Source organism: Babylonia areolata, chromosome 3 (genome assembly GCF_041734735.1).
Source record: "Babylonia areolata isolate BAREFJ2019XMU chromosome 3, ASM4173473v1, whole genome shotgun sequence".
Classification (NCBI taxonomy): Eukaryota; Metazoa; Mollusca; class Gastropoda; order Neogastropoda; family Buccinidae; genus Babylonia; species Babylonia areolata.
Genome location: NC_134878.1, coordinates 43,110,252 through 43,127,751, shown reverse-complemented (window position 1 = coordinate 43,127,751; position 17,500 = coordinate 43,110,252). Strand labels below are relative to the sequence as shown.

Sequence of the window (17,500 nt, the reverse complement as noted above, 5' to 3'; positions counted from 1 at the left end):
AACACCATCAACGTTCACGTCTGCAAGTTCGCTGAATTTGTTGACACCACCATTACTCGTTATTTCTTTTCTTTTGTACGTTCCTTCAGAAAGTTGGAAGGCGTACAACTGATTTTCTTTTCCCGACACATCAAATCCGTCTGTATCTCCAAGATCAACCAAACCGAGCGTAGTGCAGGGTTTGATATGTGTTCCTGGCCCTCCGGGATCAACCATTTCTAATATTTATAGCATATTCTAATTATTCAAATTGGTGCAACGTAGTCTTCTAAAGGAAATATTTTGAGGAAGAAGGGGCTGCATCCAAAAACTCAGTTTTTTTTGTTTTGTGGCAATACCTTCAAGCGAGAATTCTATAGGACTATCAAAAGGTATTTCAACATTGGGTATAACATCTTGTTTTTCAATGGTGATTCTCAGGGGTTGATTTGCAAGATTTTTGGGCCATTTAATGTAAAACCCTTTAAAAACTTCTACAAAATCATCAGACTCTTCACCGAGAATTACATCATAAATAATACGTAAACGGAAGCGCCAGAAACTATTTAGCTCATAAAAATCTATTCCTAATGCAGATTCAACCTCCTCCGAGTGTTTCTTAAGCACATAACACCTCTTCTGGTATATTACTAAATCTGCATTCAACGCTCTTAAATCAGCGGACATCCAGCCACTGTTTTTTATTCTATAATTATTATTTTCTTCTTCTTTGGTAATGTAAGGTGATTCAATTTTAAAATCTATTATCCAGTTGTCGAGGGGTTTTAGCTGCCATGTACCGTTTAAACGAACAAGTTGATAGGGCTCATCATTGACAACATCATCCTCACTCACGATATCACCAATTTTTACTTCTTTTCTTTTGTACGTTCCTTCAGAAAGCTGGAATGCGTACAACTGATTTTCTTTTCCCGGCACATCAAATCCCTCTGTATCTCCGAGATCAACTAAACTGAGCGTAGTGCAGGGTTCAATCATATCTTATATGTAATGTAATATTTAAATAATCAATAGAAACGGGATTATGATTTTCATCTACTATAGAAAGTGTTAAACGTGGTAAATCTCCGTGAGAAAGTCTTTTGTATTGGGGTGATGTCGACGTGGTTGTTCGACCACCCCCGCATCTTTCATTTTCTACTGGGATTGATTGTAACAACGTAGAAGGCAATCCGTTATAGAAATTATCGGTGGTACTAATTTGAGAGAGGTGAATGTAAAGTGCTTTATGTATCGCGAGCCGCGGATGCCTGTTTCCTATCACCATTATTCCCGGCGTGATGAGTTTTTTTGGGGAACCCCAGAGTATGTGCAAGACGCTCAGAAAGTTCAATCAATTTGGTGCTCTTTATTCTCAGATAGCCACTCGGAGCGTGCAAGTCTAACTCTGCACCGTGGGGGGTGAACACTTCTTTATTCAATTCACACACATTATAATAACCATCTGGGATTATTATCTTACGATCGGTAGTAAAGAAATTGTTTCCGAGCTCATCACTGATATTTTTCCAGTTGGGATAATAAGTTATTTCACGCAGCGCGATTTCTAGTCTTCCACTTTGATTAGGTATGCACCGCGGTAATTCCGTCTTTTTGAATATCGGTTGTTATTATATACATAGCTATGAATAAGAAAATTTACAGCTTCAACAAGGACGCGTCCTATACAACCGGGTATGAAGAAAAAAGAATAAGTTGTACGCGAGTGATCTACGTGAACAGCGAATATTCTTTTACCGCCAAGTTTCCTGATGTTTTTCAGTCTTATGCGAACCACACTATGACTGGGGATATTCGCGTGATGAATGCAGCCTGGCTTGCGTGGAGAAACAACCCGATAGTGTGGTGGCAGAATCAAATCAATTTTGTGGTATGGTGCGCGACCGCCGGGTGTGGAGTAACGGAAGAACATTTTCAAGCTTCTGATCCGTTTATTCGAGCCGTGTATAGGTTTCATTTTTACTATCAGATTCGAAGGTTATTAGACGAGTTAAAAATCCCGCTACCCACCGACCAAGCATTTAACATGTATAATAATCCGTTTGATAAAGCAGTTTATCAGCGTTTGTGTGCCGAATTTGGGCAGAGGGATTGGAGACAGAAAATAGAAAAGCATGGCTTTGGTTTGGGAGAATTTATTCAGGCTGAGACCCCCCGGTGGGGCTGCACGACAGGCAATGAGAAACAGAGGAGAGGGACCTGTGTTCTTTAGCCCCCACGATACAATCAGACATACGGTGGACATCACCCGGGCTTGGACAACATTTATTCCTGATAAGGGGTTGGGTTTTACACATGCGGGGATAGTTCGTCTCACGATAGCATTCGCACTTATGTGTGGGCTCTAATAGGGTCACAAGCGCAAACGCGCACGAGTATAACAACAAAAGGAACTGGATTTGATGCGCAAAAACAATTTTTAGCCAATGTTGAAGATGCGATTAATGCCCCCGAAAACCTACAAACGGCGATAAAAAAATACCAGGACGTTCTCCAGTACGCGAGATCCGAAGTAAACTTTGCATTTGGTGTTGGCCTTTATATGGCCCCATCTGATATGGCATTGAAGGTTGGTACACACATTAATTATAATAATAAAATTGTCATTGCGACAGAAGAACAGAATATTGGTGTTAATGATGGATTAAACGAACTACCACACATTGTACCACCTACCCAGAGTGTTTCACCCCAGAGTGTTCCACCTACTCAACATCCAAGTGTTCCACCTACCCAAAGTGTTCCACCAAATGCATACTATTTTGTTGCCCCATCAGGAAAAGCTCTTCAATGGTCTAGAGGTCACTGGGCTCTTGTGCCACCTTCTGATGCAGACTTGGCAATGCTTGATGCGAGTAATACGGTGCTCGATTATAAATCACACAAGCCTTTGACAACACCGAGGACAGGAGCGGGTGAAACGAGAGTTTTGTTAGGCATTCGCGGGTGGTGCACTCTTACCTATAGAAATAAAAAATTAATACAAACATCTCGACCAGGATTTGCAATAGCTACCGGTGCTGGTAATAGACCCTTTCTGTATGGTGCAGGTTCTTCGGATAACAAATTTAAACTCAAACCAGCAAAAGTATCGTACGAAGAAGAGCCAACAACTCACAAAGACTATAAGTCGCTCTTACTTTAGGATTGATAGGTCTAGGTGGTATTTACTTTCTCTTCTTTAAATAATCAAACAGGAGGAGGCCAGCACCGAGCATGAGTGCCCACAGGTTGTTGGCTAACCCACCCAACCGCTTTACCCAACGTGCTTAATAACCCACGAAACAATAGCCCCAATGACTCCTGGGAGGGCATCAATCGCCTTTAAACCTAATTTTTTAAGTAATTCTCCCAAATCTTTAAGTCTTTTTCTTATCCAGTTGTCATCTTTTTTACCCGACGGCGGCGCCCGTGGAGTGCCCCCTCCACCCGTGACGGCCAAAACGATAGTGCTGATAATCATACCAAAGGCAGTAAGAATGGAAACGATAGTAATGCCTTGTTCTCTAAAAAGCGTTCGAATACGTTCTGCTAGTGTTGTGTCCTCCTCAAGAATTCTGTGTATCGTTTCACGCATTCTGCTGATTTGAGATCATAGTGCTTCTTTGTGTGTTGATATCGCTTCTAGTCGTGCAGCACGCTCGATGTTTAGATCATCTAATTGTAAACGCAAGGGTTTGATTTCGCTTTCATCTTTATCAGCTAGTTCCGCAGACTGAATTCTTATTTTTAAAGTTGACATTTCTTCATCCAGGTGAGAGAGTTTTGAGAGGTTGTCAGAAAGATTACCGCGCTGTCTTTGCATGGCTTTGTCTAAACCTTTGAGTTCACGAATATAACCACCCAGTTCATCGGTGCCATCCAGGGGAGGATCATCTATAGTTTTAAGTACTTCATCGATTGTATTGGTGAGAAATCATCCATCTCAATTTCTTCGCCCAGTTTGGCTTCAACCTTTTGGAGAGCCGCGACCGTTTGGGGTTTTAAGTTTTTCCTCCAGTCTACAAAACCAAGTTCCTCGCGAATAATATTTGCTCCACCAGGTTTTCCCGCTAGTGTTGAAAGTGCTAGGGGTTGTTTCGTGCGGACGTTAATGATATTAAAATCTGGATTATTTTTTAATCGTAGTGTACCTCTACTATCAAGTTCAAAATTGGCATAATTTCGCCCAACATCGGGCTCTTGTCCAAATGCATCATAGTAATCATCAACCGCGCTCTTTAATAATTCTGTTTGCAAGGAACCAGATTCTATTATTGACTCACCACCTTCTGCGAACCCTTCCGCCATCTCACCACCTTCTGCGAACCCTTCCGCCATATTAAACTTATAATATAAAGTTATATCCTTATATCTATATAAAACAAAAAATGAATGGAAGAAAGCTTAATCCAATGAGAAGTTTGCGGGAGCCGCGGGGGATAAAGGGCATGCGGCAGACTGTCGTGATTACTAACAATCCATCAACTATCGATCAGAATCAACAACTTCTTGTACGCTTTCCTAATTTACGTGTTGACGATGTGATCGTTCCGGGGAGTGTTCGACTAGCATTCAAAATTTCTTTGACTTCTACAACAGATGCGAACAGAACACTCGTTGATAATATTGGTAGAGCCATAGTACGTAAAACAACCATTCGCATTTCCGGTAATGAAATCATGAGCGTTGAAGATAGTGATGTATTTATACTTATGGAGATCTTTGGCGAACTCGACAAGAACGAAGAAACGCCGTTTATCAAGGTATTGACTTATCTACACACCGCAATGTGACACGATTGCGTATTAACGCGGATAATAAAGATAACACTATCGCTAGAGATGTCGCCATTGCGGAGGCTTATGGTAATCGATTTTGTATTCCGCTTGATTTCGAATTGCTAGAATCTCATGCACCATTTTATCAGAGTGCTCTCGGCGATCGCCTGGAGTATGAACTTACCTTTAACGCTTATAACAAGGTTATCCGCAGCACAGACCCGGATGTATCCTATACGATAGAAGGGATTAGTCTCGAGTTTGAGAAAGTCACACAACCCGAACTTGCGAGACAGATAGCCGGTTATTATTCGGGTAGGCTCGCCATTTTATATGATAGAATACTACGACATCGTAAAATTCCTCTGGACAAATCTGACACACTCTGGAATATTAATCTCAACGTGCCGGCAAAAAGTATGAAGGGGGTACTGCTGTTGTTTGATAAGTATTACAATCCTAAGATCAATAAGGTTGAAGTGACGATTGAAGGTGTGCCCAATCAACTGTTTAGTCAAGGTATGCGTTCCTATCAACAATGGGATGAAATCAGAAGTTTTTCGGAACCGCAAAAACGCGACCCCGAAGTAGACAAAGTGGTAAAAGATTTAGAACTAGCAGATGTCACAATCGGTGAATATTTTCACGAATAATTATGCTCTTTGGTTGGATATGCGCACCACAGATGATAATTCTCTTCACGGGAGTGGACGTCGTATCGAAAATGCGTCTGAAGGCATTACGATTCAGATTCAGAAAAAAGCTGAAACGGCAGAACCGCTAAATGCGTATGTATTTGTAATTATGGATGGACAATTAAATATAGAAGATGGAAGATTTGTCGAGGCTGTTTACTAAAGAAGCACATTCCGCAATTATTTGCGGGCAAACTGGGTGCGGTAAGACCGAATTTATTTTAGATTTATTACAAACGACATATCGTGGGTGTGTTCGAGAATATTGTAATTCTATGCCCTACTCTCGAATATAATAAAGCCTATCGATCCCGAGTGTGGGTAAGAAAGGACCGCGGGGTATACACCGTTAATCCCCGGTGATAAACTTCACGAATGGCTTGGGGCTGTTTTTTGAAATATTTGCCGGGGAGCCAACGTTGTACATCATCGATGACTGTAGTGACTTAAAGGCTCTTACTCAAAAGAAGCAAATGTTGAGTAAACTCGCATTTTCTGGAAGACACGCGAAACAGTCTGTGTGGGTGTTGACTCAGAAATACAACTCGGTTCTTACTGACCTTCGCGAACAAACAAAATGGGTGGCTTTATTTCACTGTAAGGATAGGGACTCGTTTGATGAGTGTTTAAGAGAAAACGATGTCATTCCAACACAAAATGAACGTAAAGAGGTTAGGAAATCATTGGCAAATACCAAACACTCCAAGTTGATATTAAAAACTGATCAACCAGTTGCATATAAAATTTGCTAGTAATAATCAACAATGCTTAACAATTTCTTAAACACTGCTTAACAGTTCCTTAGCACTGGTTAACAATTTCTTAACACTTTTAGTCGTTGGATTTGTAGTTTTTCATTATTTTTAAACTTAAAAGGAGGTATATAGAATATAAGAAGATGGACCAATTACTATCCGAGGATCCCAAACGCGACAGGCTTATGGCGGTGGTCTCAGCCGGTGGAGCAAAAGAATATTTAGGGAAAGAGTTTAGTGTTGATAAAATCGAAGTGATGAAAGATGTGGATATAGACAAGCTTATACGAGATACGAAGCGAGTTTAGGATCGATGATTACAAAAATCACTCGGTAATACAATTATACAACTGTATACCAGAGCAGTTTGTATGTATCTCCCAATTGATGACCAAACAAAATTAAATAGTGATCTCGAGCAAGATCCATTCCTGGGACATGCGCTTAACAGCTTTACTTGCGAACTATATCACAGATTTGGCATGTTCTTAGCTCCGCTCACCACAGCTGTAACTACTGTTAAACATTGTCAATTTAATAAATATAATGGAGGAAGTAACGAAACCAAAGAATCAGAAGAAAGTTGAAGCGGGTCGAAAAGGTGCTGCTGCTAGAAAAGCAAAACATGAAGAACTTCTCGAAAAACTTCGAAAAGGCGAAAGAACAACAACAAGAAGAAGAACCATCATCGAGGGGACCAGATCACGTTTTTATCAATCCCTTGTACATTGCTGCTGCTGCTACGATGATAATAGGTTGTGGTGTTTACATATATTTTAATCGGTCGAAAAAACCAGTACAACCACCACAACCTGTGGTAACAAAACCCAACCCATTTATTATGTTTTGAACATTAATTTGAACACTATTTATAAACACAAAACAATGGCAACGCAAATATAAACGGTAAAGAAATTGCAAAACACTGTATACCACGCGGTTGTGGTCAGCGCATTGGCCGCTGGTTACTCGAGATTGATAAAATTAATATTTACGAAAGCCCCGACACCTAGACTGGCTTTCAACCTCGAAGATATCGGGATGGTCACTTTGGATATAGCCCTCGCTATGGCTACGAAGGATATGTTGGAAAAACAAGGTATTCTCCCACATGATATTTTGAAGTAATAATAATTCATCATTATAGTATGGCATCAGTAGCGTTACTCGTTGGTGGGGCAATAGTAAACGCTTTAGCATTTACCGGAAGTAATTTTTTATTTAGTAAACTGGGGTCTTCAGACGCGTTACAAGAACAGAAACGACACAACAAAGCGCAAGAACAACTTCAGGCAGCGACCGCAGAATGGCAGAAAGAGAGGATTCAACGTTTAGATTATATAAATGAAAAACTAAGACAACAACAACATGCTGTGAACACGTTTAAGGATGTGGATATGGCTATGCAAGAATATTATAAAGTGATGGGGGAGCCACTACCCCCTCTTTCTCATAAACCCCAACTTTCAGATTTTTATACACCCTCAGAGGGACAAAAAGATCGAGAATACGTATTTATTATCATGACCATGGTCATTTTTGGTTTTGCGATTTCAAAATATTAAACATTTACTTTCTTCAATAAAATGGAAAAGATCTATTACAGCCCAAGCGGTTATTGGAAGGGTTATTCGGCGATTAAAAAACTCGCGAAAGCAGCCAAGGTGTCTGAGGATGAGGCTAGAAAATGGTTACAAAAACAAGCTATATGGCAAATTTATCTACCCCCTCCAAAGTATATTCCGAGAGCAAAATTTGATATTACTGTCCCAAATGAGGTTCATCAGGCTGACCTTTTATTTTTACCCTATGACAGAATCGGGCGTAAGACGTATAAGTATGCGCTGACTGTCGTTGATGTTGCGAGTCGATATAAAGAAGCCGAACCCCTAACAACGAAAGACAGCGTCGAAGTGGCGGCCGCTTTTTTACGTATTTACGACCGTAGCCCATTGAAGTTGCCCAGACTTCTTCAGGTAGATCCTGGCCGGAGAGTTTATGGGTGCTGTGAACAAAATTTTTAAAAAAGTAAGGCGTGGAAAGACACACAGAAGCCAGGCTATTGTAGAAAGATTTAATCGTACGCTGGCAGAACGATTGTTTAGTCATCAATATGTGGCTGAAATGAAATCGCCGAATCGATCAACAGAATGGGTCACTAGATTACCGGCTGTTGTGGCTGCATTGAATAATGAGGTGACGAGACTTATAGGTAAGAAACCGTCGGTCGCAATAAAGGCCAAATCGGTAGAAGCCGAATCCTCTGCACCGACTAAAGATGATAAAGGAGAGTTACCGCGTGAATGCGCAAAGTTCGGTACTTGTATGAGCCCGGTGAGCTCGAGGGTGGAGCTCGCAAACGAGCAACGGATCCCGTTTGGTCTCTTAAAGTTTATAATATTAAGCGTATGATGCCCGGCGATCCTATTCTTTATTATTTACAAAATGGCCCATCCAGAGGGTTTGTACACGAAGAGCTTATGGTTGTTCCTCACGATACAGAAATACCATAGTGCCCGTAGGCGTAGATGTAATACCATCATCTAGCCAATAGCGTTTGGAATCGTACGGTGAGAGTGATGTCTTCATTTGCTTGATCGTGTACATCTTGTGCTTATACGATCTGAACGTTCTCATACAATTAGTAAATTGAACAGATCGATCAATACACACCTTATACATATCGGGTTCAATTTCATCCTTCACCACACATTTTTTTATGCCCTTGGCTTTCTTGATAACTGATCCATCATCCGCTACAACCGAATACATCTTCGAGCGCAAGCCGCAGAATTGTCGGATCGGTTTACATCCGAGCTCACTTTTCATGTATCCTGGCACTTTCTCTATCGATTTATCGTAGAATCGATGATCTTTTGGAAAATTACTGTGGTCATGTACATTATCATCCATACCAGCAATAAAATCCTCGCATTCTACGTGGAGAATGAATGAATCGGTATCAGTATATAACAACCTGCATCCATATTTTTTCTTGTAGTGGTTGTAATACAAATCATACATGAGATACTTTGATAGGTCAAGAATGGCCATCCCGATATAGATAGGTTTATTGAGCACAAGCTTATTTTTTTTGTAGTGAATCGCTAGAAGTTTCTCGTTGATGATCATATGATCGACATAAGCCGGTTTGTTTATTAGTTTGCGTGCCTTGTCCTCTTCATCTAACTTGAATAATTTGATATTCGTTCTCATTCTGATATTTTCCATAGTTTTACCAAATACCGAGTTGTTCATTAATTTATACAGATCTTTATCAGCATCGTTAGTAGCGGCTTGTCTCAGTTTGGTGTTCATCAATATATAGGGCGCCATCCAGGGACTTTGATTAAACTTTAACACTTTTGTGATTTTAGTTACTTTCATGCCAAGTTGCGTGTATAGCTTGAGATTTCTATAGTGAACGACATAACCAACCTTATTCCATAGATTCGGAACTAATTTTCTCGTTTCTTTTCCGCGCATCTCGAGTTTTTCACGAAGGTGTCGTTGATAGGGTGAGAGGTTTTCGAGTTTTATTTCTATTTTCTCAGGAGCTAGGGGATAATCGTTATGTTCGTTGTGTAATTCCTTAGGGTACTCGATATCACACTCCACAATATATCCCGTCTCATCATCGTCGGGGTGATTTAGAATCTTTTCGAGATTGGCATCGTTATCCCAGATAAATCCACCCGTGGGTAAAGCTTGTAACATCGCCCAACCATACAAGTTGTTCGCGTCGAGATACATGATATACGAATCCGTTTTTTCAGGCCTGTAATCTTTCATATACTTGTTATTAGCCTCCGCGTATCTTCTTACAGTCATACTGATTCCACCGCGTATTCCCCGCCTCTATCATGTTATATTGTTCGATATCCGTCAACAGTTCGAGTTCTATTCCCGTACTCTTGAGTAAAGCATCCCAAGACATTCCGGGAAGCGTGTAATAATGAACAGGATCGAGATTATGAGTTCGCAAACACGTATTTCTAAAATTCTGGAACACATCGGCAAGTAACAGCACATCAGTGACTAAGTACAGATCGTTATAATCACCTAGATTCTTAAATTTAAACTTCTTCCACACATTCTTGGCATGCTTGTGGTCACTTTCTGATATATCCGTGTTGTTAAGTTTACTAAAGAAATGACTTTTCTTTGGTAGTTTTGTATCTTCGTATTTACTCCAATCGGTAATATATTCGTACGGAAAGACTCCTTTTCTCGTAACGAGCTTGAACTCCTCCTCATCTGTGAAATGTTCGCGCGTTAAAAACTTCTTATCATCCGGAAGGTTCTTCGCAAGCTGGTCGAGACTCGAACTCAAGAATGCGAAACTATCTAAAAACTTCAACCTTCCCCAACTGAATGTGATGTACTTCTCTTTATTATTCGCGATACACGTAATTCTACCACCACCTTTGTTCGCGAGCTCCGAAATGATCGCGTGAGAGTCGTAACCTTTGAGGTTGTGAAATAATATCGGCAACACAAATTCGTCGGGTTTTATTCTCAATTTAAGATTACACGATGCATGCGCGGCACCTCTATAGTTCCCTGTGATATGGTCATGATCTCTTACTTTATCATTTGCGAGTAGTTCCCCTCTACATATCCAACAAACTCGTTCGTTTTCAAACGATTCGTTATCTTTTTTGGTCATCTTTATTGGAACTGGTTTTTTCAATTCCTTGACAGTATGATAATATATTATTCGAAGTTTTTCGAGAAAATGACTGACCGCATTCTCACCACGAAATAGTTGCGGTTTCTACGCCCTTCCATCAGACCTAACATGCACAAACCCGTATGACGAGATGATGTGTTCGCTTTCTTTGATGGTCTTATTCAAATCGGAATCGTCTTTTATTTCTTTACAAATCGCCTCAAAATCAGCATATATCACATCACTAACTTGCATTTGATTTTGAAAATTGGTAAATTTGATCATTTTTGTCTTCTCCGATGGCATCTCAACGCGAGAATAGTTCTTGTGGTTGATCTGCGCGCATCGCTTAATATGTTCTTCTAAAAGTTCTGATGATGTTGTACCTGTCAAGCAATACTCACAAAAGTACATTGCTGCTTTGTGTTTGTTTGTATTACTAAGTAGTCTGTTAAAGTTCTTAATATAAGTATAATGTTGTCCACCATTTTCATTTTCTATAATAAAAAGTTTAATACGCTCCATGTTGGCAGGTTGTTTTGATATTCTTGCACGTTCAATCGTTTTATTTTTTAAATAGTATACATTAATAGCAATATTATTTTGAGTCTCAATCTTTGTAATTTGTTTTATAGGTGTAGGAAAGTCAATATTTTCAAAATTTAACCCATCATCAGAAGGATAGGCAGAAGTTAAATTAGAATTCGTTTTTGTTGGAAACTTGTGTGCACGTAAACAATGTCTTATACATTGATCATCTTTATTTTTAATATTAATCACAGCTCTTTTATTTTTTAACCACTGTGGTGATTCAATAAAGGATCCTGGAGATGTAATAGAAACTCTATTCACCCATAAACTAAAGATTCTTTTAATGAACCATCCTGAACCTTCATTTGTAAAATTTTCTATTTTTAACAAAATATGTTTTGTTTTTCAATATCTTGATCATCAACAACATCAATAATACTTTGATATTCCGATCGAAATACAGCTACAGTAGTATCATCATTTTTAATTTGACCAAACTCCACCGTTAAAACAATATTTTGTTTGGTCAGTGGAATAGCTTTTTGGTTAATAGTGTCCACTTTACTCATCATAAACGAAAGCGGATCTATTTCATTTGGAAGAGCCGCAAGTTTATAATTTTTAATAATACTACCAAACTCCTCCGTGGATTCAGCTTTATGTTGTAGTTTACGTATATTTTTAATAAGTTCATCTTTTTTCATTCTACTAAAACCACGAATTTTGAGCTTTCGTGCAATATCTTTAAGCGTAGCATTGGTCTCCCCCTCCAAAGCATCAAACCCCAGTGCTTTAACTCACTCCATGCCAAGAGTTTTTGCCCTTGCCAATCCCTGAAAACCCAGGGTTTGTATAGGATGGTGAAAAAATTGTAAAAAAAACAAATAAACACCCAGACAATTGATATTTAGTATATGTGTGCAAGGAATGCTGTTCCATACGTGTGCAAAAAATCAAAGTATTTACTCACCATCTTGATGTTGATCGCGGTGTCCATATTTTGTGTATTTTTTAGCATTTTTGCACCCATCAGAAAGGTACACCAACGTGTTCCACATCACATTCTAACACTATTTGAGGAACTGAAGACCTAGTGCATGCAATGAAGTATGAACAGGTGGTGAAGAAAGTTGAAATTCACACATACAAAAAAAAATATTGTCTCTACATAATGAAAATCAAAGAACAAAGAAAAAAACTCAACCGGCTGGGTGTTGACTGGCCAGTCAGCTGAGAAACCTGGTATGCCAGTGAAGGGATGTGCAAGAGGGAAAAAGGAAAAATTGTCAGTCCAATCACTGGTGAAAACACTTGCAAAAGCGTCCGTTTCCTCAGTGGTTTCGTCGTCTGTGTCTGTCTCATCTGCTGGCACATATTCCTCACTTTCCTCTCCATTGTAAACACTCTCTTCAGCGGCCGAATCTATTTCTAGTTCATTGGGATCTGGTTCAAATTCACTGTCCGAAGAATCAACATGATCTCCTTCTACATCAGAGCCTTCATTTGGATCATTTCCAAAGCATCTTCGACGCTGAGTAACATTTCCCCTCTCCGACCGTGTCGAACACTTCGCCGTGACGCCATCTTGTCAAACAACTGACAAAGCTGACAGGGGGCACGCTTTGTTATCAACTGCGGTTGAGCTTATCGCGACACACACGCAGCGTGTGTGAATGAAAAGCTGACCAGAGGTGACGTAAGATATCACATCTGCTTTTGATTTTCGCATCCGACGCGTCACTCCAACAGCACGACTTTTTAAAATCCAAGTCCGCATATGCGGACATTGGCATCCAACGCTTTCTCCGACGATGTCCGCATATGCGGACAATGGCAGCGAGTGAGTTAATCAACTCAGTTTTATTCATAGATTCATGATTAGGAATCTCTTTTTTAGAAGCAAGATCACGGTAATACTTTTCAGAATACCGTTGCGTCATTTTTACTCTCAATATGTTCTATATATAATCTTTTCTCTAATAGGATTTCACAAGCTGATCAATCTCTGAATCCAATGATAACTCCACCAAAGGGTGGAATATACCCTCTAGAATATGCTTCAAAAGGGTCAATTTCATCATCAGAAGCATAATCCTCATCCTCAGAGTCGCTTGAATGTTCTCCACAATCGGGTATAGGATCAATCTTTTTCTCCACGGGAGGAGGCATCTCTTTTTTATACTTACATGTACAACAAATAGCATACTTAGTGCGTACATAAAGGTTGCATTTTAAACAAAGTACTGGAAGTGGCATTCCTTTTCTATGGCATTTAATATGATCTTTGCAATAGAGTCCCATGCAAGGTCGGCCGCATACTCCACTTGTTTTAACTTTGGGGTACTCACAAATGTTACGCGGAAAAGGCATTTTTTCTATATTACAATATAATGTATTTCTCTAAAAGGGTGATCACAAGCCGTGCGCGCGGGTGGGAAGATCTGCGCGCGACGACACTCTTAGCTATTGATCCCGTCCCACACACGCCGAGCGGTCGCTAGCTTGCCGGCACACACACACACACGCGCGCGCGCGGGGATCGTTTCGCTCTCCATACACCTTTTTAAGCCGATCGCACGGGGTTTTTTTATGGTTGTTGGGCCTTATGGACGCTTAAATCGTTACGTATAGAACCCCCATGACCATTTGGCTCCCTCCATACACATATTTAACCATCATTTTTTTTTATCTAGTGATTTGGCTCTCCATACACCTTTTTAAGCCGATTGCGCGGGGTTTTTTTTATGGTTTAAGGCGTTGTTGGACCTTATGGACGCTTAAATCGTTACATATAGAACCCCCATCCCTTATACTACTTGTTTGCATGCTCTCTAAGAGGTCTAGGATTTGATCCTTCTTCTTCTGTCTTGTCCTGGCTTTTGACATTTGGGGATGGTGGGGGTGTGAGGTAAAAAAAAAAATCGGTAACTGCATAATGGTGTGCATCGACCGCCCACACACGATGATGGTAAGCTGATAATTATTGAGACCTCGCACCTTCTGTACAGCAGTACAGTTGAAGAGAGAGAAGAAGAGAGGAGGGGGTTCGGGGTGTGAGAGATTGAAGGGGAAGAGAGAACTCAGAACTCAGAACTCTGAACTCAAAACGTTTTTATTCAAGGATGAAGATATAAGCCATCGCCTAATCTTCCAAGCTGTCCTTGCTATTCTACATCAGTTACATAGCACACATATATTTTATGGAAAGGGGAGAAAGGCATACGAAAGAAAAAAACGTGCAGAAGGACAAATATGATGAAGCACACACACACACACACACACACACACACACATTAACAGACGGATAGTAGAGTGAGAGAGAGGAGGGGAATGGGAAAGAGTGAGACAGGGGGGTTGGAGAGGGAAACATGTCATCGGTATCCACAGCCAGATGCCTGACTAAAACCACATTGTTGTTACTATCATACCCACGTACAACAGTTGAGAGAGAGAGGGGGGGGGGGGGGGGGAAAGGGAGAGAGAAGGGATGAAAGGGAGAACGAGCAAGGGAGAGGAGGTAGACTGGAAGAAGGGGGAGAGAGAGAAAAGACAGGACAGGATGCAAACAGAGACAGAGAGAGACACAGAGCGGAGAGGAGAGAGAGAAAGAGAGCGAGAGAGACACACATATATATATATATGTGTGTGTGTGTGTGTGTGTGTGTGTGTGCTATATATATATATATATATATATATATATATATATATATATATATATATATATATCACTAAGCGCGCCATGGGTCACTAAAGGTTACACCAATTATCTGTTTTATTACTTTTAAAATAGATTTATTAGATTAGATTGAATTTGATTTTATTCTCTTTATTTCTAACTGCTGGGTGTGTGTTCCATTATATTTAAAACCTGATGAAATCCTTCAAGTTCAGTCTTCACAGCTGCCTAACAAATGTTTCTGACAAAAAAAAAAAGAAGAAACAACAGAAATTGCTTTCACGAACGACAAAGTGCCTATTGAGGACTTTTTTCTTCTTCTTCTTTTCTGAACTGAATGGAAACCTGTTGACTTTTTTTTTAATGCTCACTTACGAGGAAATAAATTCTGAACTTGGACGCGTGTCCACAGTATAGGCATGTCGAAGAACGTTACCCCACCACCGCCCTTCGCACATATTCATGCCCCCACCCCCACACACACCACAAAAAAAAACACAAAAAAACAAAACAAAACGACAACACATACACCAAAAACACACACACAAAAACAACAATAACAACAACAAATAAACAAAACACATTCTGAGTACAGATCTATGGTTAGGTGTAGGGCTCAACAGGAATAATTATTGTCAAGGAGAGAAAAGAACCAGTTATTAAGAACTTGGTGGGTGGGTGTTTGTCTGGCCGTCTATCTGTCGTGTGTTCCTCTGTGTGTGTGTGTGGGGGGGGGTGTCTGTGTGTTGTGGTGTGTGCTCGCGCGATATGCTCGTGTGTATACATGTGTGCGTGTGTCTGTCTGAGAGAGAGACAGAGAGAGAGAGATTGGGAGGGAGGGGCATACAGGCAGAAAAACAGACAGACTGGGACAGACAGACAGACAGGGAAAGACTATTTCTTCAGTTAATGTTTTTGATTACAATCCCCAGAAGATTCAAAGCATTAAGATATGACAGTTTCCGAGAAATGGGTGAGTTACACACACACACACACACACACACACACTGCACGCGCGCGCGCGCACACACACACACTGACAGAGAGAGAGATTGGGGGAAGAGTAAGATAACGACAGAGAGGGGAAGTGAAGGCGCCGTGGAGAGAGAGAGAGAGAGAGGGAGGGAGGGAGGGAGGGAGAGAGAGAGAGAGAGTGCAGTGCAGAACTGCCATGCAGAAAGAGATCGGCAACAGAACACATTTCCCTGAGTGCACTTCCACGCCTTGTGAACACTACTCGTTCTAACTTGAGGGGAGAAATTGATCATGATGGTTTTTAGCGAAAGCATCCACACAAGCACACAGTGATCCACCCCACCCCCCACCCCCACACACATACCTGAACCACTGAGCTCGATGACCCCACCACACAAATACACACACTTCTCCCCCCCTCTCCCCCCCCCCCCCCCCCCCCCACACACACACACCGATGAAAACTCAAGCGAGAGACAGACACACAGACACAGAGAGAGAGAGAGAGAGAGAGAGAGAGAAAGGAAGTGAAACTGTTAAGTGCCACATTCAATCAAAAACGAAACTTTCACAAAATATTCTGAACACCTTGGAACTCAAACTCCTCAATCTTTCTTCCTCACCTTCAAATTCCTCCCACGAAATACTGACTTGGAGCCACGGCCGGAGCTCACTTCACCAAATCCGACGTCGTCAAAACGTCAGAACCTGATCCAACAACAACAGCTTTCAGTTGACAATTTCCTCGAAAAGCGGATCAAAGATAAGAAAAAAGAAGAAAAAAAACAAAACAACCCATGAAACCAGGACGTCACCACACTGAAATTGCAGACGATAATATCTAACCGTCTTTCCACTGCTGGCTCACCCCAAACAGCTCTCTCTCTCTCTCTCTCTTTCTTTCTTTCTTTCTTCCAACACACCGAACAACTCTTGCAAGCTGTCTTCCGTCTTGTCAGGCCTGTCCGTTCGCCCGCCACTATCGGTTTCGAAAAGCAGCTGTTTCGCTGAAGAAGAAGAAGAAGAAAGAGCGAGAAGCCCCTGCCTACCTATGCTCGTGAAGTGAATGGAATATACATATGTACCTGTCAACTTTTCTCTCCTTCTTTGTGGGTGTGGGTGTGGGCGGGGTTGTGGGCAAGGCGGGGAAAGAGGGGGGGTGGGGGGGGGAAGGAGAGGAGAGGTGAGAGAGAGAGGTGGGCGTGGTGTGATGTGATTGGAGGTGGGGGAAGGGTGTGTGTGTGGGTGGGGGGTGGGGAAGGCGGGTGGAGGAGGAGGTAGGTGGAGGGAGGTTTTCCGGCTTCGGAACTCTTACTCATTCGCACACGCAGATCCCCCCCCCCCCTCTCTCTCTCTCTCTCTCTCTTTCAGTTGTGAGAGTTCTACACGTGTGTGTGTGTGTGTGTGTGTGTGTGTGTGCGTGTGTGTGTGTGTGT

At 41.2% G+C, this 17,500-nt stretch overlaps 1 protein-coding gene across 5 annotated transcripts in view; it reads right to left on the bottom strand.

Moving 5' to 3' along the window:
* The window catches only part of LOC143279998 (uncharacterized), a 431,093-nt gene extending 414,076 nt beyond the window's left edge, over window positions 1–17,017 (bottom strand). For 3 of the 5 annotated variants that reach the window (XM_076584420.1, XM_076584415.1, XM_076584421.1), the window contains exon 1: window positions 16,688–16,857. The gene's annotated coding sequence lies outside the window, so the exon portion shown is untranslated. Of the gene's footprint in view, window positions 1–16,687; window positions 16,858–16,987 lie in introns of those variants that run through there. The other 2 variants (XM_076584413.1, XM_076584422.1) reach the window with 2 other exon arrangements.
* Between the last annotated feature and the right edge of the window lie 483 nt (window positions 17,018–17,500).